Source organism: Spodoptera frugiperda, chromosome 13 (genome assembly GCF_023101765.2).
Source record: "Spodoptera frugiperda isolate SF20-4 chromosome 13, AGI-APGP_CSIRO_Sfru_2.0, whole genome shotgun sequence".
Classification (NCBI taxonomy): Eukaryota; Metazoa; Arthropoda; class Insecta; order Lepidoptera; family Noctuidae; genus Spodoptera; species Spodoptera frugiperda.
Genome location: NC_064224.1, coordinates 1346626 through 1367275, shown reverse-complemented (window position 1 = coordinate 1367275; position 20650 = coordinate 1346626). Strand labels below are relative to the sequence as shown.

At 37.3% G+C, this 20650-nt stretch overlaps 1 protein-coding gene across 2 annotated transcripts in view; it reads left to right on the top strand.

Moving 5' to 3' along the window:
* The first annotated feature begins 1282 nt into the window (after positions 1 to 1282).
* LOC118270299 (thyrotropin-releasing hormone receptor) overlaps positions 1283 to 20650 on the top strand; it is a 117077-nt gene continuing 97709 nt past the window's right edge. The window contains exon 1 of one of the 2 annotated variants that reach the window (XM_035585827.2): positions 1283 to 1552. The gene's annotated coding sequence lies outside the window, so the exon portion shown is untranslated. The remainder of the gene's footprint in view (positions 1553 to 20650) is intronic. The other variant, XM_035585825.2, reaches the window with a different exon arrangement.

The following is a 20650-nucleotide window of genomic DNA, read 5'->3' as shown; positions in this document are numbered from 1 at the left end:
GTCGTAGATCATGTTTGTTGGTATTCGTCAACCTTTCTCAGTAACCTCTGTACTTGACCCAATTCTCTACATTTTATACTGAACGGGATTTTTCTGAATGATGCTTTATTGGAATATCTAAGTTAAGTGGAAATACTTGGTGTCACGAACATAAATATTTTAAAAACCTACCAAATAAGTTATTTTTGGGAAACCTAAAATTACGTTAAAAATATCCGTAATTATATTTTTCAAAGAATTAATGGGATTGAATCATTATTTGTTTCACTTTAATGTACGTTATAAAGTTGATTTTATTATAATAGTTTGTAGATATCTCTGCAGCCTGTAGATATTGGTTAAAAATTCTAATCTTCATGGTATTCTAGACACATACAAAAACATAACCTCACGCCTCTCTCCCATGGGCATACGCAGCAGGCTAATGGCATGCCAATTGCTGATGCTTAAAAAACCTCATAAAATGTTCCGAACCACCCAATGACCCTTTTACCTAACGAGATTTCTGGCTTAAGAAATAAACAGCACTACTTAGGTATAAACTAAATACCGTTAAGAGAATCTTACTACTACTAACTAATAATTTCTAACCCGAAACACGTAACCTCACAGTCATTCCTATACCATTATGTCATTACTGGTGTAACAATGATCAAATACTGACTTTAATCCATGATAAACACTGCTAAGGTATGATGTAGAATACAATGGAGACATTCACACATGCTCCGACTACGAATGATAACATTAAACGCTCGTGTTTTGTTTTTAAGTGAAAGTAATAGTCCGTATTTAATACTAAATGTGGCAGTTTTAGGATTAAGGTGGTTTTTTCTACTAGAGATGTGTTATGCTACGTTGCTGTGGATGCGTTTGGCTTCGACCAATCATATTTATTGGTACACATTGCTTAGCATTGATGGAAACTAAGCTAAGCTGGTTTTTGGTTATATTTTTTGTGACTTATAACTGCTGGGTAATGTCTATTTGCATTATTTTGCACGCGTCTTTTGGGCTGTAACTCACAGCAATCACGATTTTTGCTCCAACAACCACCTTGTTACCGAATATTATATTGTACATTTTATTTGAACTGGACATATTTATTTCAGCACTCCATTTAACTGTGACAGACAACGATTCATATTTTACAAAGAAAAACATCACAGACAAACTTGTTGTTTTCAACGAGACAGTGAAGTGACGACGTATAAACTCCTTGGGCCAATAATTAGCTCGCCCTACGTACTTACACGTCATAGACAACTGAACATTCGAATCTCGAACACGGCTTTCCCGCCCTCAGCGCGTGATCCAAATGAAAAGTCCGTGGGTGTGAAAATTCACTGGACCAGTTCATCAGTTCTCGCGCGACACGCGACCAGTGCGGACGTCCCCACGTTGCTCCTCGCCAAGTTTCCCGCGCGAAAGTTTTCACGTTAACCAAAAAGTGTCAAGATAATCTTACAATAGTGTCAAAACAGTGTTTGTTTGTTCGTAAATAATTTGTGTTTAATGAGTGTTTTACTTCATGAATGACATTTCGATTTAAGTGAGTATTAGATCTCTTTTTTATTTATAGTTTCTAAATAATTTGACGCTGACAAAATGGGTTATAGGAATTGGAATAGTAATGTAACGAGACTGGATTTCGCGACAGTTATTCATGTAGATTGACACTATGAAATATCTTGGTAGACATAGAGAACTGACATATTTTTTCGAGGATTAGGAAGTTCACAAGACAAAGTTGTTGATGTCCAACAGAAATGTCAAACAAATTTTTGAACGGAAAAAATGGCTGTTTCTTTTTTTTTATTTAGTGTTTTATTTCACTTGTATAGTAAACGATGTTTTATTTATTTTCTAGTTTTATTTACGATAACATATTTTTTCGTGAAGATTTTTTACTGTCTATCCGTTGAATAAAATAAATTAAACTTTAAACGTTTTGAGAAAATTGATTGAGAATACTTATTTATAGTTTATGGGTTTTTAAATGTCGTATAAATATCGGAGTTGTTGATCTACGAGAAAATTATTATTATATCAAATTTTAATTTTAGGAAATGTTTTGTTTCAATAATTACACACCCATATTCATGTTTAAAATTACGTTTGAACTAAAAAAGATGTTTTTAAAGATTAATTAAATTTCATTTCATATTTGCTTTAATTGCATAAAACATTGAAATATCAACTCCCTAAATTATTCTAAATCTTAACTACCTACTTTAAATAAAAGCATCAATTAGTTCCCACTTATTTTCCCGCGTAACTTAACCACAGATAATAAAAATCACGCAGATATAAACCCGAAGATGTGGGTTAATTAACGAAGGACCTTTTTCTTTTAATTTCGCACACACGATTGACCTAATAAGTTATGGTGATATTGAACCTACATGGTACGGACATTAATATTGGCACCGATATTCTTTTTATATTTTACCCAATTTCCCTCTTTGCCTAGATTTCTGTTATATTGAGTAGAATCAATGGTTTTTGGTGATTGTTATATTCTGGGCAGAATTATCCATTTCATTAATTAAGTAGGTTCGTTTTGTATAGTTTTAGGGGTAGACATTTTGTTCAAAATTAGTTTCAGTTTCACGACTAGGTAATATAAGAGTTAATTCTTGAAATGAGGGCCTAAAATCGTTTTTATGGTCTCGTTTCATTAATTTTCTAGGCTACGTCCGAATTGGAAATTAAAATAAGTAACTAATTTAATTATGAATCTCTAAATATTATTCAAATTCAATTTAGTGGACTAGTAATTCTGATAACTAATTAAAATCGTGAATAATTTAATATTACGAAGATAATTGACTTCAAATAACAAACTATCTAGTCGGATACCAAGAATTTTAGTTCAAAAAACAACTAGGAACAAACTGTACGTGACAAATTGCGCGCCATTTGTAATAACTGGCACGGAGCGACCGCGACATATCTCTTACTTCTACGAAGAAAAAAAAACACATCTTAATTACACCAAAAAGTTTCGAACACGCTTATAAAAGAAGCCATTCCGACTGGCCATAAAGAAAATTAAAAAGCGAACACACGTCCCTATTCTTATTTTGAAAGTGTATTAACGGTGGACTCTGTAAATCACTGGAGTAAATTAATCTTTTAAAGTCGCACTTTGTTAGTAATATTTCTTAAATAATGGCGTAAACATACAATTAATTAATGTTACACAAGAATTAATAGGCTGAGAAACTCCCTACATTCTGTTGACACGAATAATGGTTGGCCGAATTTATTAAATCGAAATTAGGAGAAGAAATACGCTGCGGTGTTTGATTCTATTCTTCAAACTCAAATTACGTATATAATTATTATTATAGTCGGACATCTTGCAAGTACAAAATTACTTAGACAGTACTTAAAACTATCTTAAATGATAATCGAATAACATTTATTTTATTTAAACCATTAAAAAGGCAGTTTAGAAAGTCAAATCCAACGTTACGCCTTTTATCCCCGAAGGGCACATTCCTGTAGACAGAGGTGCACATAACAGCACTAAACGCCGCTATACAATGTACACCCACTTTTGACCATTTGTGTTATAAGTCCCATGTAATGTAATAGGGGCTTGTGATTCGTGCTTTTGGTGGTTTTGGCATTTCAAACTGCCTTTAATGGTCTTACTGAAGTATGTATTTTTTCAATTATTATTGAAGAATTTTGTATTTAATTTTTATTTGCAAGAAGTACGAGTAATAATTATTATAACTTGTGTTTGAATAGAGTAGATACTCTATGTCTATGTGTACATGTTTTCTTTAAAGATCATCGTTAGTGTAAGAAATATTAACCTTTTCTTTACGTGATATAAAGAAAATATAACTCCTTTACCCACAGTATGACTTAAATACGTATGTTTGTATGTGTGGGTGTTTTATTGACCGAGTTAGAAATACCGATTATCGAATTTCAATCTTCTTCATATAAAGCACAGGGTGCATTTTTCTATACCGATCTATAATGAGACAATTCATATCTAGTATTTACCCTTTATAAATGTATCGGTTTATCGAAATTCAATCTTCTATGTGCAGTGGATAGAGTGCATTTTTCTATGTGATTAGTTTCGTCGAGTCACGTAATGAGCGTTTGTTGTATTTCTTTGATGTTCTGAAGAAAAGACATGAGTTTTTATATTTTTCTAGTGTACTGGAAATAAAACTATTTTGTTGAAAAATAATAAAAGAAACGTAATTAGAAAAGCTTTAAAAACGAGAGGAAGTCGTCATCAACAACACTAGATTGTATCAACAACATCAACAGCCTATACGTGGCCACTGCTGACCAAAAGCCTCTTTTCACACGGACAAGGTTTGAGCATTAATCACCACGCTTATGTGAATGCCAGTCCTCTGCAGAGCTGCCTAGCGGGTTACCGGGGCTCCGGCTCATAAAGTATGTGTAGGAACGGGGTTGTTTTTAGTCAGTAAGAGTCTCCTCGTTTGGCAGGCGCAGTTTAAAAACTGTTCAGGTTTTCCTCTATGTGGCTTTTTCATACTTAAACTTTATGAGTTCCTCTGCTATGACTTCCAAGGCGGGACTTGGGCGAGGCGAGAGGGAGTATTAGACTCTTACTGACAAAAAAACCACTGCGGTCCTATTCCTGCTTTTCGAGCCGGAGCAATCTAGGACTGTGGCAAATCTAAAAGATTAAAAATACTAATTATTTTCAAAAATATTAAAATACATATTAGGAAAAAAACACATAATTGAGCCCTAAAATGCAGCTATTCGGCCCGTCAAACGAAGTGTACAAGTAATTTGGTTGTAATTTTAAATCTGCGTAAACAAGTCGGAGCGGCAATTTAACACCAATTAATCTAGTGCTAGGAATGCTGTTCATTGCAATGTAATCGACATATTTCACGGGAACCGGCGTTGATGATGTTATTATTGATCTATTGACCTAATTTATATTAATTTCTAAGATTAATGTAACTAGTATACATCGGCGTTATCTCATATTAGCCCTATAAAGTTGAGAATACAATGCAGCTAGTATAAACTGCTCAAGAATCTGGATATAATTTGGCCTACAATTTCAAATAAGTAAATGGTGTGGAATTATAATTAGGGATTTCATCATCCATCGACTTTTTGCCCCTTGTGTGAGGCGAGAGAGAGTATCAGACTCTTACCAACTAAAACCACCCCGTTCTTACACGTACTACTGCTTTTCCAGCCGGAGCCCCGATAAAAACGCTAGGTAGTCCGCAGTTCATATAATTTGGCAATATTTCCATCTATACAATGTGATAGGGGTGGGACTTCTAACCCGTTAAGGCTGAGTACTACATCTAATTTTATCGACAAAAAAAAAATAATAAAGTCACACTTTTCATATTATTATTTAATAATATTTTTATCCATATCTCTTTCCTTGGGAGAGCCTCTAAAACATCCCATAAACCTTTACTACTTACAATATGAAATGTGACGCCCGCCTGAACTTAAAACTTGAACGATACTGCAAGGGATTAAGTCATAAAAGTTATAATGATGAGCTTAAAACTAAGGTTTGCCATCGGTTTTGTTCGTGTAGACTTGACTGCACGGTTGGCGTAGTGACTGGCTTGGCTGCCGGAGAACGTGTCTCTGATTCTTATTCCACATAGAACTATTCTTTGTGTGATCCGCGCAAATTGGTTTTGGTACTTGCCAGATCCAGATCCGGACCTTCATGAGAAGCGTGTGCTTTGAACTCCGGGCCACTTCAACGTGAAGTCAACCGAAGTTAAAGTCAAAGTCAAATTATTTATTCGGTCAATCAAACCATAAATAGGTACTTGTAAATAAATAATAGTCTGTCAGTCAAATTAGTATCATATAAAGATTAAAAAATATTATTTGCTTTTTCCTTAACTTAAATTAGTTATTTGTTTTATCTTTTTAGAAATTATTGCAAGAATAACTACCGTATAGTCCGCAAAATGGGCCAGCATCATAGAAAACAGACAAACAACATGATTACAAGGGGATTGTAGCAAATATTATTATGATGTAAGTTCCATAGTAATGTATAACTAACGGTAACTGGGCTATGTCGTAATCTTTTATGATAGATGCTCCGACTCGTAATTCTAGAGCAAATTGTAACCTGAGGTTTTGTTATGCTGGTGTTTTGGACTTCAACGGATTTTACTTATGAAGAAGTGTTCATTGGATTCTTGTGATGAAGAATTTTGTAATGCTATTTAATTTTGATATCATTCCCTTTTTATTTTTCAAAAACTGGTAAAAAGGACCTACAATGTTATGCAGTGCAGCACTGTAAGGATCTTCATACATAGGACACTAAGTAAAATGCAACGTCACGCCTTTTATTCCCCTAGGGCTAGGCAGAGGTGCAAATTACGGCACGTAGATAATGCCGCTTAGGGGCACAATTCCAAACTTCGTGCTACTACTGAGAAAATTTCGAAAATCGAATTAAGCCAGAATACCCGGGAATCGAACCCGAGACCCCTTGCCAGTCGCACTTGCGATCACTCGACCAACGAGGCAGAGACTGAGTGAAGTAACAGAATCCGTTACATTTATTACTGAGAACTTTAAAGTAGATAAATCTAAAAAAGGCTTTAATTACCTAGGTAAAAAATTAGTTAAGCTAAATATAACAAAAATAATTACCAAACAAATCAGATCAGGATGCTGTCGTCAACGTACTTGTGACTATATTGGTGTTGAGAGCGATCCGTCAGCACGATTGTATTCAATCCCATAAAAAATAACGACCGATTTTCTCCCATACTACAAACTACACACAGAGGTGGTGTTGCGTAAATTTTAATTTAGTATTTAGTCCACATACTCGGTGAGGTACAAATCTTTCGCCGACTCCGAACTCCGAACAGGTCGGTACATAAAAACGGTGACCCCTTCATGTGTCTTCATTAGGACACCCCGAAACAAATGTTCTATAACGTGTTGCTAGTAGGGTGACTACACAAAGAAAATTTTTTGGATTGTCTTGTTGGAAAAACTATAAATTTTATTTGATGATTTGATTATCTAAAAAAAATATTTGATGACTTTATTATATTAATTTAATTTACACGATTGTACAAAACAAAATAACACTTGATGTAAGAAAATGCTGCTTCTTGTTAGACCAGAAAAAACATTAACTTTCTATCTGATGCAAAGAAAAAAAACTCTCTTAAAATGTTAAACCACTTTGCGTGTTATGAATAGCTAAGGAACCGATCGTAAATCATTCCATGCTAAAATCCTTATACAAAAATGCGGAACGATGCGATCTTAAAAGGATTGTAAGGGCAGAAACTCAGAAAATGTAAGCGTTTAGATCTCTCAAGAAAATTCCACATTGTCAAAAATGTGACCGTTTTTTTTCGAAAAACGTACCTTTTCTTTAGTCACAAGTTCACAACGACGTTGGTCCAAGAGCAAAGCTTTTGAAATACAGTATATCTTTTTGTACACAATGGGTCATCTTTTTAGTAGTTTTAAAGGCCATGACAGATCGATCGGGTATTCTTGAGATGTATTCACATGTTTAGGTACTATTTTTGAACTCAAAAGGGTCTAGTTTACGTCTGAGGTAGGTAAAAGACGTTGTCCGTCCTTTTTGTGGTTTGAAATTCAATTAGAAAATTGATTGTATCTTGATGAAGCATCGAATTTTCATCAGTTATGACAATAACTGATGAAAATTCGATGCTTCATTATTAACCGCAAATAGATCGCGATTGGCTGAATCGATTTTGATGCGAATTTCGTATAAGTATTTGTTACACTTAGGAGGGTTTTTCGCCTCATCCAAGGCGGGAGAAGTCATTGGAAGGTTTCCCTCCTTAAAAAAGCCCTTAGTTGTACTAACTGACTTCAAAATAAAAGACGGAGTTTGACGCCGGCTTTTTTAAACGTAGGTATTTATTGAAATTTAAATTTTTGTAAGTGGTCTCAACAACACATATCGAGTATATTAGTCGTTGAGACCACCTAGGAGGATATTATGATTGAGCTGAGCATTTATTTAGTACATCACACAAAATTTTATCAAGGATATGTTAATTAGGGACACCCGCCATCTTCACTAACTACTTGATTAATACTTTCCTGCCTTGTCTAGTCTAAATAATGTTTTTTTCTAACTTTTTCTTTCACATCTCTTTGGTTAATTTTCTTTACAACATCCTGTGACGTCTTTGGAAATGGTTTTAAAGTGATTTTAGTACATTAGTGTTAACCATTCGATCTAATTTGTAAGTGCTGTTAGAATTATTACACTTTTACTCTTGCGCCTGCATATAAAAAAGATTTCGTCTGTAATATACTTAAGTCTTCCCACGAAAAAGTTATTTAGTCGTTTGGAAAAGTGCCAAAGTCCAATTTTTCATGTACCAACTCCCAATTTTGACTGATTTAAATGTCATTATGGTTTCATTACGAGCTACGCAGAGTTGGGTCTACACGCGAAATTGAAATTTGTTTAATAACCCCGTTGGTATATTTATTGGCTATAAACGTATTATCTGAAATGGTAGACATATTTTTATGTTAAGATATTTATTTGGTTTAAAAATCTGTTACTTATATTGTGAACTGTAGGAGAAGCACGACGGAACTGAAGTTCAAGAGATCCTCAATAAATATTTTATTGGCGACCAATTCCCCTTTTTCTTATTATACTACGTGTGATTCTATATTTTCAATCGTATTGATTGTTTTTTATACAATTCAGATTTTTTATAAATAACCTTTCATTTTATACATTGTTCATTATTATTACTGAATCCTTTACATATCAAAGTGAATGAATAAATCAACGCTTTGAAATCTAGATTTAGTCCTTTGACTATCTTCTCTTTCAGACAGTCAAAGGGTCTACAGTGTCTGATTCAATTAAAGGTTTCCACTTTGACTCCTTTGACTTGCTTGAATTTTTGCTTTCATTATTTCTTTACTAAGTATAATAATTGGAATTGTTCAAAGTAGCCGCTAGTAGTGTTGAGTACAATTATAAAATACTAGCTTCTGCCAGTGGCTTCGCCCGCGTTCCCGTGGAATAAAAAGTATCCTATCATCCAAATCAGTTAATTCCTTGTCTGTATATAAAATTTCAAATTTATAATATTATCACATTAATAATTATTATATTTTTCGGCTTATTCACGTAAATATTTTATTAATAACTCGACTAGTTTCAAGCCATGCTAGAGACTCATACTCATGAGCAGCATTCCGCGACACACGACGCGGTGACTGTCGCGCTGGTACTCTAGTATGAACTGGAATATGTGTGAATTTGAATTTGTGTAATCCAAAAATTGTTAATAAGAATCTGAAACATAATTTCATACTTCGTTCACCCAAAGATTTTAAAATCCAAACACCTTATATTGTTTTATCCGTTGGCGGCCATGGACTGAATCCCGAACGTGGTGTTGTTTTAATCTACGAGATAAACTAGACAAACTGACAAACAAAATAATTCAAAGAACATTAAACAGTAAGACAAGCATATACAATTTATTTTTCTACTGAACTGAAAATTAATGAATACTCTCTCTCACATGTTTTATTTCAGTTATTATTATTGTTGGTAATACCGGTAGCCATAGGAATAGGAGGGATGAAATTGTAAAGTTTTTTTTTTTATTAAGGACCTATTCTATATCAGTGTGGGAAATAAATTTCAAAAGAAATATTGTTTTTTTTCCACAAATAGTGCACTCCAAGTCTCCGACAGCTTTTTTTTTATGAAACTAGCCAGTAATCGAGCAGACGTATTACCTGATGGTAAGCAATCGCCGCCGCCCATGGACACTTGAAACACCAGAGGCGTTACAAGTGTGTTCCGGCTTTTTGGGAGTTAGGAATTTAAGGGTTTTTGTTCGGGAATCGGGGATGGGGAAGATTGGGAAGGAGGGAATTTGGCCTCCGGTAACCTCACTCACAAAACGAAACACAACGCAAGCGTTGTTTTACGTCGGTTTACTGTGAGGCCGTGGTATCACTCCCTGTTGGACTGTCATTTTACTACGTTAACCGAAGGAAGTGGCTTGGAAAGTACAGCTTCAAATATTTTGTATCTAGGAAGAAGAAGTGGCCTTGAAGTCGCGGCTCCAAATATTTTGTATTTAATAAGAAGAATGAATAGACTTATAGAAACTTTTTTTTTGCCTTACTGGGCTCCAGCTGTGGTGGTCTGATGGGTCTTTGCCGCACGCGGAACGTGACGCACCGTACGCATGAGTCTGGTTCTGATAAAAATAGTGTCATATTGATCAACGTATCCATATCAAGCAGAAATCGTAAATGCCAAATGCCCATTGGCGCAAACAAGACATTAAATGTTTATAGACCAAGTGCGTAAGTAATAAATACAGTATTTACGGAGAAAGTCCACTGCTACTGTTACAGTAAAACACTAATCTGATAACGACGTGACGTAGAAATAGCTGAGGATATCAATTAGAGACATATTGCTGAGTATTGCTGAGTCAGGATTTGAGATACAGTTTGAGCGTATCAACAATACCAATATAGGACCTATTTTATTTTTGTCCCAGGATTAGAAATTATTGTTCTTCTTATGGTGTCACTTCATCCATGAGGATTGGCCGTCAACTCCTTAAGGAAATTATTCGACAGTGTTGACCGTTCCACTCCTGGATATTGGGTAGCCACGACTCTTTTCTTCTTACCTTTGAAAATATTAGAGATATTCTTTAAAAAGCATTTCGAACTATCTATTGTATTTTAGGTGAGTTAAGATAGTCAAGCGTAATTAGAATTAATACTATGGTAGATGAAAAATTTTGACTTGTTGTCACGGTTGTTACGGAAACAAATACTTACTAATAATTTAAAATATCGTGTGACGTCACTTCTGGGTACGTATACGTAGAAATGGCGTATTTCCTCCCACTCATAAACTTGGATTCGTTTTATCTAAGTATTGTTATCTTATACATAAGTCGAAATAAAAAAATACGTTTTCATTACAGAAACGTATTTTTCATACCCGGTCATCAGACACATTTACATTACAATACGTATATTAAAAAAAATATCACACTTTATCCCACCAAAACTCATGCTGCCCCTACAAACGGACGATGAAGCAACACAGAGTGCAGTGGCGAGCATATAATAAATCTGGTCAATTGAACACAAAATTGATACTAATCGCTTGAACGGTGCCGTTTTATGTGGCCAGCGCCAGAATAGCCCACAGACGTAACTGCGCCAGGTAGGATGGTGAATGGCCTGTAGTAGAGTTATTGAGAGAAGGTGTTGAAAAAAATAAGAGAATGGAGTTTTTAAATTGTGTTAGAATGTTGGAACTGTGTTGAAATAGGTTGTTTTCTGGAGTTGGTTTGCGAGTGTTTGTAAATAAGATTGCTGTTTTTCACGGTTTAATTATTCTATTGATTCTTAAAATATGGTCCTCTTACTTCTGCGCACGTTCTCGCGAGATAAAAAGTGTTATTCCATAATTTACATATTCTGTTCCAAATTTCATCTCGATCCGTTTAGTAGTTTTGCCGTGAAGGAGTACCAATCAAACAAACGAACAAAAGAACAAACATACAAACTTTTGCATTTATAATATTAGTAGGATTAGTTCCCTGATTAAGATGTGATTATGGCATGGTTGATGAAAGATAGGGTTATCAACAAATAACTACATAGTACAACTACAACACATACAACTATTAGGTACAACATACAACATAGGGATAATATTGATGATGATGTTCAAAGAAGACTTAAGGTAAATTATTCTCCTAATAACTTGGTCACGTGAAGTAAATTAGTTCACTACAGTCAAGTACCGTTTACATTCATATTGTAGCAACTGGAGTATTGATCTGCACTGAACGCGGTCATTTATGAATATTTTACTGCCAATACACTATTAGTAGCAGTCTTTGAAGATAATGTCCTCTATTACATGTGTGGTAAAGTTGATTATTGAATTTAATTTAATGACTTTTTTGTAGCCATCATCATCATCATCATCATCAGCCGAGAGACGTCCACTGCTGAACAAAGGCCTCCCCTTGGTCCTCCACGTAGAACGACAAGCCGCCACCTGCATCCACTGGCTCCCCGCCACTCTGACGATGTCGTCGGTCCACCTAGTGGGAGGTCTGCCCACGCTGCGTCTTCCGGTCCGCGGTCGCCACTCAGTCACCTTCCTGGCCCAGCGGCCATCAGTCCTCCGAGCGACGTGGCCTGCCCATTGCCACTTCAGCCTGCATATTTTGAGAGCTATGTCTGTAACTCTTGTTCTTTGGCGAATTTCCATATTTCGGATTTTGTCGCGCAAAGATACTCCAAGCATAGCTCTCTCCATCGCGCGCTGGGCGACTCTGAGCCTTTCTAAAAGGCCAGCAGTTAGGGACCATGTCTCGGTACCGTACGTCATCACTGGCAACACACACTGGTTGTACATCCTGGTCTTCAGACACTGCGGGATTTTTGACGAGAAGACTTCATGCAACTTCCCAAATGCTGCCCATCCGAGTTGGATTCTTCGAGCGACCTCTTTCTCGAAGTTGGACCTACCTAGCTGGATGATCTGACCCAGGTATGTGTAGTGGTCTACAACTTCGAGTATATCGTTCCCAACGACAACCGGTATAGGTGCAACATGGACATTTGACATGATTTTCGTCTTGTCCATGTTCATTTTAAGGCCCACCTGTTGGGAAACGGTATTGAGGTCGCTGAGCATGGTGTTCAGCTCTTCCAGCGACTCTGCCATTACGACTATGTCATCGGCGAAACGGAGATGAGTGATGTATTCGCCATTAATGTTGATGCCGCGTCCGCTCCAGTCCAAGAGCTTAAAAACGTCCTCCAGTGCGTTCGTGAACAGTTTCGGAGATATAACGTCTCCCTGTCTCACGCCCTTCCGCAACTGGATTGGCCTCGTAGTCTCTTCCTGGAGTCGGATGCGCATGGTGGCGTTGTTATACAAACACTTCAAAACCTCGATGTATCTATAGTCGATGTGGCACCGCTGGAGAGACTGCAGCACCGCCCAGGTTTCGATTGAATCGAAGGCTTTCTCATAGTCCACAAACGCCAAGCATAGTGGCAAGTTATACTCCTCGGTCTTCTGTATAATCTGCCGCAGCGTATGAATGTGGTCTATGGTACTGAAACCTTTTCGGAATCCGGCTTGTTCGGGAGGCTGGAAGTCATCAAGCCTGCGCTCGAGACGGTTCGTGATGACCCTCGAAAACAGCTTATACACATGGCTCAGAAGTGAGATAGGTCTGTAGTTCTTTAGCAGACAGTTGTCGCCTTTTTTAAAGAACAGAACCACCACACTCCGTTGCCATGCTACCGGCGTGGTTCCCTCGAGTATGACGGAATTGAATAGCTTCTGGAGGACTAAAAGTATCGGTTTTCCACCCGCTCGCAGAAGTTCCGACGTGATTCCGTCATCGCCCGGCGCCTTGTTGTTTTTAAGCTGTTTGAGAGCCATCCTAATCTCGTACAGGCTGATGTCTGGGATATCCTCAGTGTAGTGCCGCGTCAGTTTAGCTCTTGGGTCCCGAGCTGTACCGACGATGGGTTGCCGTGTTGAGGTGTATAACTGTCCGTAAAACCTCTCGAGCTCTCCGAGGATCTCGGACTTCGACGAGATGACGCTGCCATCCTCGGTTTTCAGCCTCGTCATTTGGCTTTGCCCAACAGACGAATTCTTTGCGAAGACTTTTGAGCCCTTGTTTCGCTCAATTAAGTCTCTGACTCTTGCGGCGTTATAGGCCCGCAGGTCACGTCGCATGTATTTCGAGATTCGTCTATTGAGCTTGCCGTATTCAGACATATCGTCTGAAGACTGCAGCCTCATCTCGCTACGATCCTTAAGAAGTTTTAAGGTTCCGTCGGAGAGCTTTTGGGGCCTGTTTCGGCGGGGGTCTTGAAGAAGTCTGACCCCACTGCTCGGACAGTTTCCACCAACCCATTATTTATCTCGTCCACGTTTCCACAATCAGCTAGACACTGGAAGCGATTTTGCAGTTGGAGTTGGAACTGCTCGGGGTTTTGGATCCGGGCACGTCCAGAGCGGAGCGTGGACTTCACCAGGCGTGACCGCTCTAGTTTTACATTGATGTTCAGTGTGCCCCTGACAATACGGTGATCGCTACCGGTTTTCACCTTCGCTATCACAGAGACATCACTGAATATACGTCTTTCGGTCGCCATGATGAAGTCGATCTCATTTTTGGTAGAACCATCAGGGCTTATCCATGTCCACTTCTTGGCCGGTCGCTTCTGGAAGAAGGAGTTCATCAAATAGAGTCTCTCCCTCTCCATAAAGTCGACCAGCCGCTGGCCCCGATGGTTTCGCTGCCCATATCCAAATGGCCCTATTCTCAACTCATCGCTATTCCGTGTGCCCACCTTTGCATTGAAATCCCCCATCACAACGGTGAAGTGTGTTTCGGAGGAGTGTATGGCTTTTGAAATTTCCTCATACAGAGCCTCTACTTCGTCGTCACAATGTGTCGAGGTCGGCGCATATACCTGTATGACCTTCAGCGAATACCGGTTAGATATTCTGAGTATAAGGTACGCTACCCTGTTCGACACACTGTCGACCTCACACACGTTGTTGACGAGAGACTTGCGGACGAGAAATCCGACACCACCCTGGGATTTACGGTCTCCTTCCCGGAAGAAGAGCAAGTTGCCGGAATCTAGGATTATCGTATCCTGACCCTCTCTTCGGATTTCAGATAGTCCCAAGATGTCCCACCGCATTTTGCTCAATTCTTCCTCCAGCTCGACAATCTTCTCATCAGTCCGCAGTGTGCGGATGTTGTGCGTTGCCAGGGCCAAAGTTCGTCGGGGGTGGTAGCGCTTTCTCTGCCGGGGATTCTTAGCACCCCCTGCTCCGCCGTTACCTGATCCGCTACCTAGATCAGGAATAGCGGAGCTGCCGGGGACTGGGGGCCGTGTAATTTTGTTGTCGCTCATAGTGAAAGGGGGGGGGGTTGCCATAATCCCCACGCTTGGCAGGCGGCTTGGGGATCGCAGTTAGGTCACCGATAAATTTTGAGAATGCTGCTGCCCATTCCTCGGTGGCTGGTCGCAGTTTTAGGACGTACCCGGGTCCATAGTAGCCATAGCTTTTTTTATGTAATAATCCGGATCACCTGATTGTAAGTAATCGCTGCCGTCCATGGACTCCCAAAATACCAGAGACGTTGCCGGCCTTTGGGGGTTAGGAATTTAAGGGTTGTTGGGGAATCAACACCACCTAGAACACCATCTAGGGTAGGTATATGGGGCAAACAAAGGTATGAATGGTAATCGATTAGCACTGTTTATGGACATGGACAATTGGATATTGATACCCAAAACACCAGAATATAAATAATTTTGTTACCGGCCTTATAGAAAGTAGAGCGCTCTTTTTTAAAGGTCAAAAGACCTTTGAATTATTAAAAAAGTTCAGAAAAAGCTTCCTGCTTTAAGGATAACTTCTATATTATAAGGAAAACAATGAAAACAATTACAATACGTGACCACATCAAAAGTTTTTGTAATAGTTGGAAAAGTATGCATGTCATGTCCTTTTTCCTATTGACGTAGTTTTATACATTCCATTTAAATAACATTTTTTCTCCTTATTATTCCATTGTTACAAAACAATATTAGCTACATTATAATCCAAAGTTTGTGAGTACAAAAAGAAAAATGGAGTCGTCAAACCCTGAGCAAAGTTTGGCATAAATAAATTAAAATGCGGTTTCCATTACTTGGAGCACTGATTAGCATACTCGTACACAACAAAAGATTTAGCACAATTTTTGCGAAACTAGGACGTGAGATGGATATCCTGGCTTAAGATATTATAATGAAGAATAGGGATCTTTTTTTGAGGGAGGAAATCATCCAATGACTTCTCTCGCCCTGGGCGAGGCGAGAGGGAGTGTCAGACTCTGACTAAAAACCACCCCGTTCCTACTCCTGCCTTTTGAACCAGAGCCCCTGTAAACCCGCTAGGTAGTCCGCAGCTCCGGATCAGGCATCAGCCCTACTGGGCCCCATCTGTGGTGGTCTGATGGCTCTTTGAGGATCTTTAAAAATCTATTTAGTCCGTTAGTTAGGCAATGAAAAAATATTAGATACCTATTTTTTATTTTGTCATATAAGATAACAATACTTAGATAAACCGAATCAAAGTTTAGGAGTGGAAGCAAATACGTCATTTCTACGTGACTTCGCGCGATATTTCATATTAATATATTTTCGAAAGTATTTGTTTCCGTAAGAAAATAAAAAATACGTGTCGAATATTTTAAAATAATCTACAAGATCCTTTGCCCTTTTTTAGGTCAATATCATTAAAAATTGAAGTAAACTTTAGTGAAGTTTTACAAGAAATAATTATAGAGTTTTGGTAAAAAATCCTTTAGAAAACTTTTTTGTTTTCTGGGGTACAATGACCTGTGGTCTTTTTTATATAGGTTTAAAACCGTTGTACTTTTCCTCGGCAAGCAAGAACATTTTTATATGTATAAGTAAGATACTTCCAAACCGTTCTTGAATTTGGACCAATTGTAAAAAGCAAAAGTGCGAAGATAAAACAACAAACAAGAAAGAAACATTGGTACCACAGTTTTTAGTATAAGGAATATTTAAACTTGTACACAGCACATCGAGATATTTTAGTGTCAGTTTATACTGGTATTTATATCACATATAGACTTTTTTATGGAACACCGGCCGGTAAACGAGCGGATGTATCACCTGATGGTAAGCAATCGCCGTTGCCTATGGACACTTGAAACACCAGAGGCGTTACAAGTGCGTTGCCGGCTTTTTGGGCGTTAGGAATTTAAGGGTTGTTGGGGAATCGGGGTTTGGGAAGGGGGTAATTGGGCCTCCAGTAACCTCACACACACAACAAAACACAACACAAGCGTTGTTTCACGTCGGTTTTCTGTGAGGCCGTTTTGTATCACTCCGGTCGAACCGGCCCATTCGTGCCAAATCATGGCTCTCCCACACTTAAAACGTACGCTGAATGTGGGGAAAGATCATACAAAGCGAGGCCATTATAAACTGGTTTTGTTTAGCTTGATGAGTAGCCGTATGAACTGTATCTGTATATGTAACGTAGTGTACCATACACATCGAGCTATATAATCCAGTATAAGCTGACTGTTGAATGTGGGGAAAGATCATACAAAGCGAGGTCATGATAAATTGGTTATGTTTAGGTTGATGAGTACCCGTGTGTACTGCTATAAAATCTATACTAATACTAATACTAATACTAATATTATATAAAGCTGAAGAGTTTGTTTGTTTGTTTGAACGCGCTAATTTCTAGAACTACTGGTCTGATCTGCATAATTCTTTTTGTGTTGGATAGCCCATTTATCGAGAAAGGTTATAGGCTATAAATCATCACACCACGATCAATAGGAACTAAGCAATGCGGGTGAAACCGCTCGGGTGTAACTAGTCCAGTATAAACTGACTGTCCAATGTGTGGAAAGATCTTACAAAGGGGGACCAAGATAAACTGGTTTTGTTTAGCTTGATGAGTAGCCGTATGAACTGTATCTGTATATGTTACGTGGAGTCGTAAAACTCAGTGAAATAACACGAGAGCAAACGTAGGAGATATTAAAATTTTGTCAAAACATTGTGCCGTTTATTTTATACATTTTTGATGATGTTCGTATATACGAACATGCGTTTGTTGATATTTTTGTTTCAAGGTGTACTTGGAAATGGATGCGTGAGAATTATTTATAAATAACTGGTATATTTTAAATGTATGACTGTATTTTTAATCTCTCAAAAGTGTAAGCAGAGGTACTTTTAGTAGAAAATGTAACACCAGTTTTCTGAAAGTCTAATTCCAGCAATGTTATGAACGAGTCCCATGGATGTAATAGGGGCAATTCTAGACCTTGTGGTTAATTTTGAATTTCCAAAAGTCTTGACAATATAATTTTATTATAACTTTCGTGAATCACTAAATTAATTATTATTATACTATCGGCTTACTCGAGTAACTGTTTGACGAGGAACTCGACTAGTTTCAAGCCATACTAGAGGCTTATATTCATGAGCGGCCTTCCGCGACACAGAACACATGAGTCTCTAGCATGGCTTGATAGCATAATCATTAATCTCAATAATACTTTGTATTATTAGGGAATAATTGATGTTTCTGCTGATTTCCATTGTATATATTTATGTTATCTATTTCTGCTAACTTTTTTCAGGAATAAAAATAAAATTTAAATAGCCTCCAGATTAGCCCAATAATCCTGAGGTCTATCACAATTTACGTACTACACAAACACAACAATGACATAGTTAAACAAATCTAGTACCGACTATTGTCACACATTGCTGATGTTACGACGACTCCTAACTCCTAGATAAAATAAGTTCCCCAACTTTATGAAGATTGTAGTGAGATGTATCCAGAATATCCAGATTTCTTATTCGGAATTTATTTGGTTAACACAGAATTTGTTTCCGCTTCGACTTCGTACCATTTCTATAACGAAAATTTCCACCAATTTTATTTGAACTTATTATTTACTTTAGTAATCGACTCGGCAAACGTTGTTTTGTCTTATACATTATTTTTAATGCCACATTATAAAAAAATTAAAACAAAAACTTTTGACAAAAAAGTAAAAAAAATTGAGGGTGAACAATCCATATCACTTAGGGTTATGGTAAATAGATAGTAGCCGATTCTCGGACCTACTGAATACGCATATAAAATTTGGTAAATATCAGTAAAGCCGTTTCGGAGGAGTACAGTAACTAACGTACAAAAGTCAAAGTCAAAGCATTTATTTCCGTCCGTCAGCCTGTCTGTCAGTGAAGCTAAGTACACAATACAATTAAATAGTGGTATCTACATAAGACGAACTAAATGCCGTATGGCATTCTCTACTAGTCAACCTTAGGGTGCAACTAGAGAAAGTCTGCGAAAATAAGGTACTATATATTTATTTATTTATAGGTATAGCCTGATTTTGGAAATACATGAAGATTTTTTCTCGTTGAGTTAGTTTTATTTGGGAATATTGATGAATAGAGTCATTAATAAAGATGGATTTTTGTTGGGTGAATGCGTTTTCTATACTTATAATAAATCTGTAGAGAGGTCAATTCTGTACATGAAATATAATTCCAAAATAACTATCAGCGGGTGATTAGTGATCGATACTGACGCCAAAAATGCAATCAGAAAATTTTTTGTCTGTCTGTCTGTCTGTCTGTCTGTATGTTCTTTATAGAAATAAAAACCACTCGACAGATTTCAACGAAACTTGGTACAATTGTTCTTCATACTCCTGGGCAGGTTATAGTATACTTTTCATCACGCTATGATCAATAGGAGCAGAGCAGTGAAGGGAAATGTTGGGAAAACGGGAGAAATTACTCCATTTTCTCCCGATTGCTTAGCAGTACGGAGCTTTCTGATTATATTTGTCTACTCTTACGTTTATAACACATTCATTCATTCATTCATCTATATTATAAGAAATCTGTAGAAGGGTCAATTCTGTTCATTGAAAATATTGAAAGAATAAATAGCAGGGGGTGTTACAGGATCGATAACAAACCCAAATATGTGATTTTTTTTTGTATGTTCAGGCATTACATGAAAACTAACGGTTTGATTTCGATGAAACTTGGTATAATTTTATTATACCAAGTTCCTGGGCATAAAATAGGACACTTTTTATCCTGGAAAAATACGTAGAAAAAATCTTTATTTTTCAGTTTTATTCTACAGAACGCGAGCTCAACAGCAGTAGCTCAATAGAGGGATCTCCTTAATTATTATGGGCCTAGCCGTATTTGGGTCCAATAGATATTTATAAGATGTCATTGTCAGAGTTACTCAAAATGGAGAAATAAAACTTCCACGCGAAGACCGACATTCGCGCGGACGGAGTCGCGGGCGGAAGCTAGTATTAAAATAAAGGCGTAAACATCACACATCATCGTTGAAAAATTGTTTGTATGTATGTAACTAGTTTTGATAGATATTTTTATACTTACAGTGAGTTTATAAGTGACTGGCTTCTGTTTGCGGCTTCGCCAGCGTTCCTGTGGGATAAAATTCCTATCATCCGATTCAGCTCATACTATGTCTGTATACCAAATTTTATCAAAAATCCGTTCAGTAGTTTCAGCGTGGTTGCTGGACAAACATCCAAACTTCCAGACATCCAAACACAAACTTTCACATTTATAATATTAGTGTGATAGTCTGATTGTCAAGCACCAGAAATTACATATTTACTACTGAGTATCATAGAGAACTTTGAAACAGAAACACCCTAAAACACAATTTTCATTTAATTTTGGGCACAATTTTGATTAAAAATAGATACTCACAGATTAGAAAGACATCATAATCTTTTGACAGGTAGACATTTTAAATCAAACGAGTTATAAATGTACCAATAGATAGGGATCTATTTAACTGTCACCCTTTTAACTGTCCAACTGAAAATGAGTAACTTGGTGAATTTAAAAAGTAATTTAAAGTTGGGAAGCACTTTATATCTGCCATACTTTTGTCATTTGAGACGGAAGTTTGGTTAAAAAGTAGGGTTTAACG